Genomic DNA, 12,500 nt, shown 5'->3' with positions numbered 1-12,500 from the left:
GAAGAAGGAAAAGAAAAAGAAGAAGAACAAGAGGAGGAAGAACAAGAAGGAAAAGGAAAAAGAAGAAGAAAAAGAAGAACAAGAGGAGGAAGAACAAGAAGGAAAAGGAAAAAGAAGAAGAAAAAGAAGAAGGAAAGAAATAGACAGCATAGAAGAATAGAAAATAGAAGAGAAAAAAAATATAGTAAAAACAATAGATAGAAAAAAAGAACAAGAAAAAAATAGAGAAAAAGAAAGAACAAGGAAAAAAAAGAAGTAAAATAAAGAAAGACGCAAAACATGAAGAAAAAGTAAACACAAAATCGACAATTCATTAAAACAAACAAAAAAGTAACAAATAAAACAAAAACAAATTCCTTTCTAAACAAGCTCCCTCCTGACTCCCTTATCTCCCCTCCACTTCAAAACAACCAACTCTCAGGGGAGGGGAGAAGGGAGGGAGGAGGAGGAAGGGAGGGAAAGGGAGGAGAAGGGAAGGGGAGGGACTTTGAGGAAGGAGGAAGGGAAGGAAGGGAGGGAAAGGGAGGAGATGGGAAGGGGCTGGCGAAGGGGAGGGACTTTAAGGTAGGAAGGAAGGGCGGGAAGGGAGAAGGAAGGAAAGTGAAGGGGAGGGATTTGAAGGAAGGAAGGGGAAAGAAGGGAGTACAGAGGAGGAAGGGAAGGAAGGGAGGGAGAGGGAGGAGAAGGGAAGGAAAGCATAAAGAAGGTTAGTGAAGGGGAGGGACTTGAAGGTTGGAAGGGGAGGAAGGGAGGGAAGGAAGACATGAAGGTTAGTGAAGGGGAGGGACGAAGGAACGACAGAGGAAGGGAGGGAAGGAAGGGAAGGTTAGTGAAGGGGAGGAAAGCATAAGGAAGGTTAGTGAAGGGGAGGGACATAAGGAAGGAAGGGGAGGGAAGAAGGAATGACAGAGGAAGAGAGAAGAGATGGAGAGGAAAGGGGAGAAAGGGAAGGAAGGGAGAGAAGGGAGGAACTTTCTCTTCTACTCCTTTCCTTTCTCTTCAATTTCCCGTATTTATCCCGGACACACACACACACACACACACACACACACACACACACACACACGTATAAACAATTTCCAGTGTTAGTTTCCTCCTTCTCTCTCTCTCTCTCTCTCTCTCTCTCTCTCTCTCTACCTGCTGTTCCTCCTTTCCCTTAATAGAAATCGATAAAAGGGAAAGTTGATAACAAAATGAAAGCCAGACACACACTGACGAACAAACACAGGTGAAGAAGACAGACCAGGTGGGCGGCAGGTGAGCAAGCGAAAAAAAAAAAAAAAAAACAGGAAAAAAAAATTAATAAGTAGGCCTATGCAAGCAGGTGGAAAAGGCGGACAGGTAACTTAGGCAACAGGTGGATGAAACTAATTAACGAAACATGAGGAAGAGACTAACGGAAACGATACGAACAGACAGGTTGATAGACAGGACGGTAAAAAAAAATCAAATCAAACAGATCCTCATAAACAGACAAAACTAACCACGCAAGGGAAATTAGACAGACAAACAGCCCTTCAGATATAAACAAAAGAAAGGTAGACAAAAAAAGTAACCACGCAGGAGATATCAAAGTAAGACAGACAGAGATGTAAGACAGCAAGAATCAGACAGACAGACAGACAGACAACAGATCAACAAAACTATAGACAAACAGCCCTTCAGATAGGAGCAAAAGTAAACAAAAAGACAATCACGGAGACATTAGACGGAGAGACAGGTAAACAGATAAACAGATAAGAATGTAACGGGTAAACAGGTAGACGGTAAGACAGCAACAGGAAAACAGATAGACAGGTAAACAGGTAAACAGGTAGACGGTAAGACAGCAACAGGTAGACAGATAGACGGTAAGACTACACCAACAGGAAAACAGATAGACAGGTAAACATATCGACGGTAAGACAGCAACAGGAAAACAGAGAAGCATTCAATCCTTTTTATCCTTCCCACCCTCTTGTCTTTCCTTTCTCCCTTCGTCGCTCTTGAATCCTTACTCTTCCTCCTTTCCTTCTTAAAAAAATAGTCCTGCAGGTAACAGCCGCAGACAGACAGACAGACAAACAATCATAAAACAGTCATTACAAACAGACAGACAGGTAGGAGAGAAAGTACACAGAGAAAAGTGATCACAAAACCGACATTGCAAGCACTTAGAAGACAGGTGAGAACAGCGAGGTAATACTGACTCTCTCTCTCTCTCTCTCTCTCTCTCTCTCACACACACACACACACACACACACACACACACACACGGAACAAAAGACTCCCTGAAGACGCCCCAAAGACACAAAACCGAAGAAAAAGCAGAAAACAAAAGAAAACAAAAGAAAGATTCAGATCAGCGAGTCACCAAATGTCAATCGTGCACACCTTAATTGCCTCGCTCCTTTTAATACACCTGTGAGTTCGACCTTTGTGTGACTTATTAAGAGGATTCGAATCTACCTGGTCACTGTATATATGTCTTCGTGAGTCAAATGAGAAAAGGAAAACAAAACAGTATATAAAGTCAGGTAACTCTAGGATGTATAGAGGGAAAAAAACAGGAAAAAAAATAATTAAGAACACAAATAACAAAATAAAGAGGAAAATAAAGAGAATAGGGAATAAGGAGGAAAGGGTTAAGTTAATCTATATAGAAAAAAAGTTAAAACGAAAAGAAAAGAATAACAAAAAAATTAAAAAATAAGAAAACGTGAAATGAGAGAAATGAAAGATTAAAAAATGAAAAAACAGACCAATTAAAAAGTAAAAAATAACAAAAACAACAAGACTTCCACCGCTAGAGGGCAGGATCAACCATTAGAGAGGAATGCAGAGGCGGTAAGCGAAGGAGAGTTTGATCCCCTTCCAAGTGAAATCCAACCCTCCCAATAGACGACTCGATCCTCCTCACATCGACTACCTGGATTTCACTCAATTTACGTGCCGTTCTAAGCTCCTGAACGTGAGGGCAACCCGGGGGCAACGTAATGACTTAATGGTTCTCTCTCTCTCTCTCTCTCAAGGCAGCAGATCTATTCATTTCTATTATCTCATCTCTCTCTCAAGGCAGCAAATCTATTCATTTCTATTATCTCATCTCTCTCTCTCTCTCAAGGCAACAGATCTATTCATTTCTATTATCTCATCTCTCTCTCTCTCTCTCTCTCTCTCTCTCTCTCTCTCTCTCTCTCACCTCCGCCCTTTAGCTATCTCCAAGGACATTATCTTTTTTTTCCCGTTCCGGTCGGTAACTCCCCCGTTCCCTTCCGATCCCCTGTGGGCCCATCTTATCCCTTCGTTGAAATACCCAGTTACTATACCATCCCCGGGGGTCCTCAAGCTCGTCGGGAAAGCCTATCGTAGAAGTTCTGGGGATTTTTGTTATGGAGTGTTTTGTGATAGTGGTGGTAGTAGTAGTAGTAGTAGTAGTAGTAGTAGTAGTAGTAGTAGAAAGAAGAAAAGAACAAATAAACGAAAAAAAACTTAGTTACAATATTGATTAAAAAAACATAAAAATCAAAATACGAAATAAAAGTTACTGGTCAAAGGAAAACAGGAAAATAAAGGTAAAATACGTTCCAAACAACCCCCCCCCCCTTTCCCTAAAATTCCCCTGCACCTAAAATCCCCTTTCTCCACCCCACCCCACCCCCCGCTACCCCCAGCCCCCCCCTTCCCTAAAAATTCCCCTGCACCTTCAATTCCCTTTTCTCCACCCCACCTCCCGCTACCCCCCACCCCGCTCACCTGGTCTCACGTGGTTAATGATCCGTCTTTACCTGCCCGCGGTGGGTGAGTCAGTTCTCGCAATGACTCACTTGCCTACGGGCGCTTAGGTGAGAATTTCGTTTTAAGAGGTGGAGGGGGAGGAGGTTGTGGTGATGATAGCGTTTGTTGTGGGTTTGCTTGTATGTTTGTTGTGTTGTTGTTGTGGTTGTGGTTGTGGTTGTGGTGGGTGGTGGTAGTATTGGTAGTAGATGATGATGATGAAGAAAACGAGATGAAGAAAAGGAGATGAAGATGAAGATATAGAAGATGAAAAAGAAGAAGAGAAATTAGAAAGAAAAAAGAAGAAAGCTACAAAGAATAAAATAAAATAAAGGAAGAAAAGATGAAGAAGATATAGAAGATGAAAAAAAGAGAAATAAGAGAAAGAAAAGAAAGAAGAAAACTATGAAGAAAAAGAAGAAAAAAAAAGAAAGGAAGAAAAGAAAGAAGAAAAGATGAAGAAGATATAGAAGATGAAAAAGAAGAAGAGAAATATGAAAGAAAAGAAAGAAGAAAACTATCAAGAAAAAGAAACTAAAAGGAAGGAAGAAAAAAAAGAAGAAAAGTTGATGATGAAGATGAAAAAGAAGAGAAATAAGAGTAAAAAAAAAGAAGAAAACAAAAGAAAGGAGAGAAAAAGAAAAACAAACAAAAAAAGCAGAAGAAAGGAAACTGTAACGTTTTGGGGAAGAGGCAGAAAAAAAAAAGAAAGGAAACGGTACCATTTAACCTTACCAAAAACTGGCTTCTCATATCCTGAAACAACCCAGCTACGTCTTTGTCTGTGTGTGCGCGCGTGTGTGTGTGTGTGTGTGTGTGTGTGTGTGTGTGTGTGTGTGTGTGTGTGTGTGTGTGTGTTATGTCTGTTCCTCTAATCAATCTTTTAAAATACCAAAACAGAAATAGGAGAAAACACAAGAAAAATAACTTACTCTCTTCAATGCCTTTCTCAACCCTTGCCCCCTCCCCCACTATCACCATCACCACCACCACCACCACCAACAACCTCCTCACCAACAACAACACCCTCATCACACTCACCACCGTCACGACCTCACCTTCACGCTAATGAGTCTACAGATGGGTGACAGGTGTGCAGTTCCAAGGTCACCTCTGCGCAATCTGACCCATCTCTTCAGTGTTTCTCTTTTCTTTTCTTTTTTCTTTTTTCGTTTAACTTCATCAACATAACCTTAGTCGAATATTCTTTTTCTTTTTTTTTCTTTGTCGTTTTCTTTTTTGTTGTTGTTGTTGTTTTTGTCTTCAGTATCTTCGTTCTTTCTGTTCTTTTTTCTTTAATTTAGTCTTTTTTTAACGTATTCTTGCTCTCATTATTCTGTATTCATATCAACACTCTCTCTCTCTCTCTCTCTCTCTCTCTCTCTCTCTCTCTCTCTCTCTCTCTCTCTGAGCTTTCCTATCCTGAGACCGTGATGACAAAAAAGAAATTCCCCATTCTCTCTCTCTCTCTCTAACCTTTCTTATCCTCCCTGACCTCGTGACTACGAAAAAAAAAGAAAAAAAAAAGTGGTTTCACATCACACCAAAAAAAAAATAATAATAATAAATAAATAAAATAAATATATACTAAATAAAAAACGCGGATTCCTTTCTCCTTATTTGCACGAAAAGAAATGGAGAAAAAAAAAGTACGGTAGATAAAATACGATAATAAACAAGGAAGTAGAAGAAGAAGTAGCAGTAGTAGTATAAGTAGTAGTAGTAGTAGTAGTAGTAGTAGTAGTAGTAGTAGTAGTAGTAGTAGTAGTAGTAGTAGGTGTTGTTGTTGTAGTGACGTTATTATAGTAGTGGCAATAGTAGTAGTAGTAGCAATAATAATAATAATAATAATAATAATAATAATAATAATAATAATAATAATAATAATAATAATGGTAATAGGTTTGTAGGCTAATATCTAAGTCCACGTCACGTTTCCATTGTAGTAAATTCGAAAAAAAGTTCAGATTCTGCTAAGATCGAATAATAAGCTTTGTGGTCAAACGCATCAAAACGCACAAACGCACACACACCCACACACACACACACACACACAAAAAAAAAAAAAGACGCCATGACAATTGCATTCAAATATCGCACACAAGAAATATAAATAGCAAAACCAAAATACTTCACTCATTCCACCTTATTCTAATTCATTCTTCTACATATTTCACTTCATATTCAATTCTATTCCCTTCATATTCTAATCTAATCTATTCATTCATATAGTTCACTTTATATCCCACTGTTCCAGCAACTTCCTACAACTTCACACTCCTACACTTTTAAATTTATCAACACCAGGTAACTTGAACTATGGAAAAGGTAATGACTTCTCACGGGCAGGCATTACTAAACGTTTTTCACTCTATTCTATATTATTCCATCAACTAACTATACAACTCCACTTCCAACGTAACCTAACCTAACCTAACTAAACGTAACCTCTCAATCTAACCTAACCTAACTTAACGTAACCTCTCAATCTAACCTAACCTAACTTAACGTAACCTCTCAATCTAACCTCACCTAACTTAACGTAACCTCTCAATCTAACCTAACCTAACTTAACGTAACCTCTCAATCTAACCTAACCTAACCTAACGTAGCCTCTCAATCTAACCTAACCTAACTTAACGTAACCTCTCAATCTAACCTAACCTAACTTAACGTAACCTCTCAATCTAACCTAACCTAAGCTCCCAACCTAACCTAACTTAACCTCCCATTCTAACCTAATCTGACCTCCCAACCTATAATCTAAGCTCCCAACCTAACTTAATCTAACGTAACCTCCCATCCTAACCTAACTTAACCTCCCATTCTAACCTAATCTGACCTCCCAACCTATAATCTAAGCTCCCAACCTAGCTTAATCTAACGTAACCTCCCATCCTAACCTAATTTGACCTCCCAACCTATAATCTAAGCTCCCAACCTAGCTTAATCAAATGTAACCTCCCAACCTAACCTAACTTAGCCTAACGTAACCTCCCAATCTAACCTAACCTAATCTAACCTTCCAACCTATAACCTAAGCTCCCAACCTAACCTCCTAATCTAAGCTCCCAACCTATAACCTAATTGCCCAACCTAACCAAACCTACCCTACACTAACCGAAGCTCCCAACCCAACCTAGCCTAACGTAACCTACCCTAACTTAACCTCCCAACCTAACCTTAGCAAACCCAACCTAACCAAACCTACCCTACACTAACCTAATCTAAGCTCCCAACCCGACCCAACCTAACCTAATACAACCCCACCCCCACGCCTTTTAAACACCAGGCAACTTTAACTACGGCAGGTGGGAGCTTTTAATTGGCTATTGAAGTACAGGTGAGAATTTTGTGCTTACGTTCAAAGGCGCTGCAGGGCGGGTCAAGGAAGGTGAGCGTCATCTTGGGCGGCGCAGGGCGGTGAGGCATACACGAACGTCACCCTTCCTTCTTGTCTTCCTCTTCCTTCCTCTTGTCTTCCTCTTCTTCACGGTTTGTTGTGTCTAAGCCATTTTGCAGCGGTGGTTTGTTTGTTTGGATTGTTTGTTTCAGCAGTAATGAGGTCTTTGTTTGTTTCTTTTGTTTTGTTTTTAATTTTAGTTTTCTTGTTGGTTATTGAGTTCTGTCCAAGGCATTGCAGTGGTGTGTTTTTTTCTTTCTCCTTCGTTTGTTTGTTTGTTTGTTGATTTTGTGTCTATTTTCAGTCTTTCATATTTCACATTTTAATGATGGTTTGTATTCGACTTCTCTTTATTTTCCTTTTCTGCCCAGTTCTTTTTTTTTTTTATCTTTTTTTTTATCTCCAACTTCGCCCTTCGACTTTTATTACGATTTTCTATTTCACTTATTTTTAGGTATATGTTCTTGATTCCACTTCTCTTTATTTTCCTTTATTTCACTTATTTTTAGGTATATGTTCTTGATTCCACTTCTCTTTATTTTCCTTTTCTTCCCAGTTCTTTATTTAATCTCTAGCAATTCCACCTCTTCCACCTCTACTAATGTCCTCCGTCCTCCAACTTTTACAAGGCTTTTCTATTTCACTAATTTTTAGGTTATTCTTGATTCCACTTTTCTTTACTTTTCTTTTCTTCCCATTCTTTTTTTCTTATCTTCAACAGTTCCACCTCCACCAATGTCCTTCGTCCTTCAACACAACCACAACCAACGCCAGCTGACCGTCTCCACCTGTTCCTGTGTATTTTCTTCTGATGTGGTTGATATCTTGGTGTCTTGCAAGCACATCGACACTAAGACTCCTAGGTTGTTGTTGTTTTTTTGTTTTTGTTTTCTATTTTATACCTCGGTTCCTTTTTTTCGATTTGCATTTATTTTTATCCTTTTTTTTCTTCGCCACTCGAGTCACGATGCTCAGTCAAATTATATTTTTCTTCTTTTGTTTTTCTTCCTTTTTTTTGCCGTGTGTGTCGTCAAGGGTGTTTCCTGTACCCAAAGTTATTCATTTTTTTGTTCTCCTCATCGATTCACGGACGAGACGAGCTCCTTTTATTTTATTTTTTTACTTTCGTTGTCCGTCAAATTTTCACGTGTCCACCACCTGTGCGGGTCGCGAGGTCCGGCGCGCACAGGTAATGAGTCTACAGGTGTGGCCCGCCAGGTGTGCGTTCGCGGACTCTACCTGGGCGCCGGGTAACAACACTCTCCAGGCCTCGGGAACACTGCGTTAGGCCGGATGCATTGCTGCCTTAAGGGGGGGAATTGATCTCTTTATTCATGTATACGTTATGTGTTAGTGTTAGTTGCAGATCTTGAAGTACAGTTACGACGCGAATATGTAGGGAAATTTCGTTATAAGTACGCTATGCTTTACATTACGAAGACGAATAAGGATGATAAAAGATGCAATATAACAGCCGATATCTTCTGTTTAAAATATATACAGGTAAATATACATCCTTCCTCGCTCTATATCTCTTCCTGTCTTTCCTTTTAATTCCTTAGTTGTTTTCTCTTTGCCACGAACACAAAAAAAAAATGTAATAAGTTTATAAGTACACACGTAAACAACTTATAACCATTTCCTACTTTTTCTCTAATTCTCTTTTTATTTCTATGTATATTACCAAATTTCTCTTTGCCCTCGAAAATATAAAAACAGGAATCCCACAATGACTATCTTTTTCCCAACCATTTATAAATACTACACACGTAATCAACAACACACAACGACTATTTCAACCTATAACTCTTTCTTTTTTCTCTAAGTTTATTTGCTGTTTTCTCTTTGCCCGCGAAAATATGAAAACGGATACCAGAATGAGTTTTTTTTACTACCATTTATAAATACTACACACGTAAACAACAGCACACAACGACTATTTCAACCAATAACTCTTTCTTTTTTCTCTAAGTTTATTTGCCGTTTTCTCTTTGCCCGCGAAAATATGAAAACGGATACCAGAATGAGTCTTTTTTTACTACCATTTATAAATACACACGTAAACAACAGCACACAACGACTATTTCCTCCTATAACTCTTTCTTTTTCCTCTAAGTTTATTCGCAGTTTTCTCTTTGCCCCCGAAAAATGTGAAAACAGGAATACGAGAACGGCGTTAACAACTTTTTCCAGCGCATTTCTGTTTTTCCTTCCTTCCGCTTCCTGAGTTTTACGATCGGCAGCGCGGTGAAAGAAAACGGCCAGAGGTAACCTTTTGTTGCACTGCTGTGGGGTGTGGTGCGCGGAGAGGGGGGAGGGGGGAGGGGAAGAAGGGGGGGAGGAGGAGGTAAAGAAGGAAGGAGAAGGATAATGTATGTAAAGTATGAGGTAGAAAGGGAGGGAAGAGGGGAGAGGAGGAAGAGGGAAAAGGGAGACAGGAAGGGAAGGACAGGGGTAAGACTTCGAAGATAGGAGAGAAGAAAGAAAGAGGAGGTAGAGAAGGAAGGAGAAGGATAATATATGGAAGGTATGAGGGAGAAAGGAAGGGAAGGAGAGGGGTAAGACTTCGAAGATAGGAGAGAAGAAAGGAAGATAGATAGAAAGAGAGAAGCGGAAGAGAAGGGAAGAGGAGATAGGAGGGAGAGACGGAGGTAGAAGAGAGGAAAAGATAAAAAAAGAGAAGAGAGAGAGGAAGAGGGAAGGAAAGGAGCAAAACCAAACAGGGAGGAAACGAAGGAGAGGAGGAAGAGAAGATAAAAGGGAACGAAAGGGATGGAGAGAGAGAGAAGAATTAAGAGGAGAGAAAAATGGAGGAGAGAAAGAAGGCAAGGAGAGGACATGAAGAAGAGGAGGAAGAAAAGGAAAACTAGTGAAGGGGAGAGGGAGAATATAGATAAAGAGATGAATGACTGATGAAGGAAAGAATGAAGTAGGGAATGAATGAATGAATGGGGAGGAGAGAGGGAGGAAGGTGAGAGAGAGGAAGAATGGATGGAGGGAGGGAGGGAAGGAGAGAAAGAGGAGAGAAGAGAGGAGTTAAAAGAAAGGGAAAAAAAGAAGATTCAGTGCACGTAGATAAAGAAGGAACAAAAAGAGAGAGAGAGAGAGAGAGAGAGAGAGAGAGATTGAGTGGGAGCAGGGGAGAGAGAGAGAGAGAGAGAGAGAGAGAGAGAGAGAGAGAGAGAGAGAGAGAGAGAGAGAGAGAGAGAGAGAACTCCACATTCCTCTTTTGTCCACCACCCAAGGACAACAACTCTACCCACTCTCTTCCCTCTTCTTCCTCCTCCTCCTCCTCCTCCTCCTCCTCTTCCTGCAATCACCGCCACCTGTTAATCCCCTGACACACACACACACACACACACACACACACACACACACACATAACGATACACATACATACACGCACGCACGCACGCACACACACCGAATAGGAGTTCCCCGCCGGAAGCTTGTGTGTGTGTGTTTGTGTGTGTGTGTGTGTGTGTGTATTGCTCTTGTGTGTACGTTTTAGAGGCAATAATCTCTCTCTCTCTCTCTCTCTCTGTTTACAAAGCCACTCCTTCCATTTCAAACCTCAATCCTACCTCTGTTTCCCTCCCCTTTTCCTCTCTCTCTCTCTCTCTCTCTCTCTCTCTCTCTCTCTCTCTCTTAACCTTCTCACCCTAAACACAAAACTTACACACACTTTCTTCTTCTCTTCTCCTTCCTTCCTCTTCCTTCTTCCTCTTTTTCTCCTCCTATTTTTCTTTCTCCCCTCTTTTCCTCTTCCTCCTCCTCCTTCCCTTCTTCCTCTTTCTCTCCTCCTATTTTTCTTTCTCCCCTTCCTACCCTTCTTTTCCTCCTCCTCCTCCTTCCCTTCTTCCTCTTCCTCTCCTCCTATTTTTCTTTCTCCTCCTCCTACCCTTCTTTTCCTCCTCCTCCTCCTTCCCTTCTTCCTCTTTCTCTCCTCCTATTTTTCTTTCTCCCCCTCCTACCCCTCTTTCCCTCCTCCTCTTTTACCTTTCTCCTCCAATTATCTCCCTTCTCCTCCTCCTCCATTCTTTCTTTCCCTCCTCTTTCACTTATTTTTCTCCTCTTCCTACTTCTTCAATTCTCTCCCTTCTCCTCCTCCTCCATTCTTTCCTTCTTTCCCTCCTCCTCTTTCATTTACCTTTCTCCTCCTCCTCCTCCTCCTTCAATTCTCTCCCTTCTCCTCCTCCTCCATTCTTTCCTTCTTTCCCTCCTCCTTCCTTCTTTCCCTCAATACTTTTCATTCTGCTTCGTTATTTTCATTCCACACCTAAACCGTTTTTCTTGCGTCCTCGTTGCGACAATAAATGACCACTCTTACACACACACACAGACACACGCGTTCACTAACATAGCCCACGGGTGTCTTGCAAATGTGCGTATGTGTGTGTGTATACGTGTGTGTGTGTATTTATGTGTGTGTGTGTGTGTGTGTGTGTGTGTGTGTGTACATCGCTTTCTCGTCACTAAGATGTTTGATAATGGCCTTGACGGTTTTTCTCTCACCATCACCTCCACCATCATCAACACCTTGACAACAGTTCCCACACTCTATAACCAGTCCATCATCTCCACCATCACCACCACAATCACTACCACAACCACCATCTTCATCACCATCTTCACCACCACCACCACAACAGCTCCCACTCTCTATAACAAGTCCATCATCTTCACCATCACCACCACAATCACCATCTTCATCACCACCACAACCACCATCTTCATCACCACCACCACCACAACCTTCACAACAGTTCAAACACTATAACCTGTCCATCATCACCATCATCAGTTTCCAGGGTATGGTGACCGCGAGGCGACACGAGAAACACACATCACACACGTTAAGCTCATGAGAGAGACGTGACTATGAACTCCTTTCCTTTCCTGTCTCTGTTGTGGTGTAAATTAGGATCATATTTTCACCCTAAACACAAAAACTTAGACACTCTTTTTCTCTTCTTTCCTTCCTCCTCCTCCTCCTTTCCTTCTTCCTTTCTCTCCTCCTCTTTTTCTTCTTCCTCTTTCTCTCCTCCTCTTTTTCTTTCTCCCCCTCCTGCCCCTTTTCCTCCTCCTTCTCCTTTCCTTTTTCCTCTTCCTCTCCTCTTTTTCTTTCTCCCCTTCCTGCCCCTCTCTTCCTCCTCCTCCTCCACCTTCCCTTCTCCCTCTTCCTCTCTTCCTATTCAAAGTCCACCCAGCTGAGAGTCACTTCAAGGCACACACGTATAGGACTGGATATGTTGGTGGTTTTCGAGTCCTTCAGGTCCAGAGAATACAAGTCCAGCGAGGGAGGTTCTGGATTGACCGACTGACTGGTTGTTTTAAGGTC

At 41.1% G+C, this 12,500-nt stretch overlaps 1 protein-coding gene and 2 long non-coding RNA genes across 8 annotated transcripts in view; 1 reads left to right on the top strand and 2 right to left on the bottom strand.

Annotated features, from left to right (window-relative positions):
• Positions 1–12,500, bottom strand: part of LOC126987005 (uncharacterized) — a 148,334-nt gene that overhangs the window by 62,988 nt on the left and 72,846 nt on the right. The gene's annotated exons all lie outside the window — the stretch shown is intronic.
• LOC126987009 (uncharacterized) lies at positions 5,787–7,112 on the bottom strand. Its single transcript, XR_007740121.1, has 3 exons — positions 6,449–7,112; positions 6,322–6,387; positions 5,787–6,189 (listed from the first exon to the last, which is right to left on the bottom strand). It is a non-coding gene; the product is annotated as an uncharacterized LOC126987009 (long non-coding RNA).
• On the top strand, positions 7,119–7,929 carry LOC126987008 (uncharacterized). The gene is made up of 2 exons (XR_007740120.1): positions 7,119–7,613; positions 7,669–7,929. It is a non-coding gene; the product is annotated as an uncharacterized LOC126987008 (long non-coding RNA).

This window comes from Eriocheir sinensis, chromosome 63, assembly GCF_024679095.1.
Source record: "Eriocheir sinensis breed Jianghai 21 chromosome 63, ASM2467909v1, whole genome shotgun sequence".
Taxonomy (NCBI): domain Eukaryota; kingdom Metazoa; phylum Arthropoda; class Malacostraca; order Decapoda; family Varunidae; genus Eriocheir; species Eriocheir sinensis.
The sequence above is the reverse complement of the archived record's forward strand: the minus strand, read 5'-3'. Positions and strand labels throughout refer to the sequence as shown.